Below are 1,132 nucleotides of genomic sequence, written 5' to 3'. Positions count from 1 at the left end.
ACGGGGACGGGGACAGAGCTCCAGAGCTGCGAGGGGGAACAGCGGGGATGCGCCGGCGTTTGCTGGGATGGGAAAGAGTCGGGAGCAAAGTGGAGAGCCCGAGGTTGGCCACTGTCACCCACCCGGTGATGGCCTGCGTGACCACACAACACTAGCCACTATCACCCACCTGGTGCTGGCCATTGTCACCTACCCAGTGATGGCCACTGCCACCCACTCACTGCTGGCCACTGCCCCCCACCCAGTGATGGCCACCATCACCACCCAACACTGGCCACTGTCACTCACTCAGTGATGGCCACCATCACCACCCTATGCTGGTCACCATCACCACACAACACTGGCCACTGTCACCTACCCAGTGCTGGCCACCATCACCCACCTGACATGGAGGGCCATCCCCCATTCAGAGTTGGCCACCATCAGGTGACCATGTCCTGGTGCTGGACACCATCCTCTGCTCAGTCTTGGCCACTGTGACCTATCCAACACTGACCACCGTCACCCATCCAACACTGACCACCATCACCCACCCAACACTGACCATGACCACCCACCCAACATTGATCACCGTCACCCACCCAACATTGGCCACTGTCACCCGCCCAGGACTGACCATGATCATCCACCAAACACTGACCACTGTCACCCACCCAGCACTGACCACCATCACCCACCCAGCACTGGCCACTGCCACCCACTCAACACTGACCACTCTCACCCATCCAGCACTGACCACCATCACCCACCCAGCACTGGCCACTGTCACCCATCAAACACTGACTGTGATCACCCACCCAACACTGACCAATGTCACCCCAACATTGACCATGATCACCCACCCAGCACTGACCACTGTCACCCACCCAACACTGACCATGATCACCTACCCAATGTTGACCACTGTCACTCACCAAACACTGACCACTGTCACTCACCAAACACTGACCACTGTCACCCATCAAACACTGACCACTGTCACCCATCAAACACTGACCACTGTCACTCACCAAACACTGACCACTGTCACCCATCAAACACTGACCACTGTCACCCACCCAGCACTGACCACTGTCACCCATCAAACACTGACCACTGTCACCCATCAAACACTGACCACTGTCACCCACCC

Source organism: Malurus melanocephalus, unplaced genomic scaffold, assembly GCF_030028575.1.
Source record: "Malurus melanocephalus ecotype Western Australia unplaced genomic scaffold, MMel_1.1 scaffold_1592, whole genome shotgun sequence".
Classification (NCBI taxonomy): domain Eukaryota; kingdom Metazoa; phylum Chordata; class Aves; order Passeriformes; family Maluridae; genus Malurus; species Malurus melanocephalus.
This window is presented reverse-complemented; position numbering follows the sequence as displayed.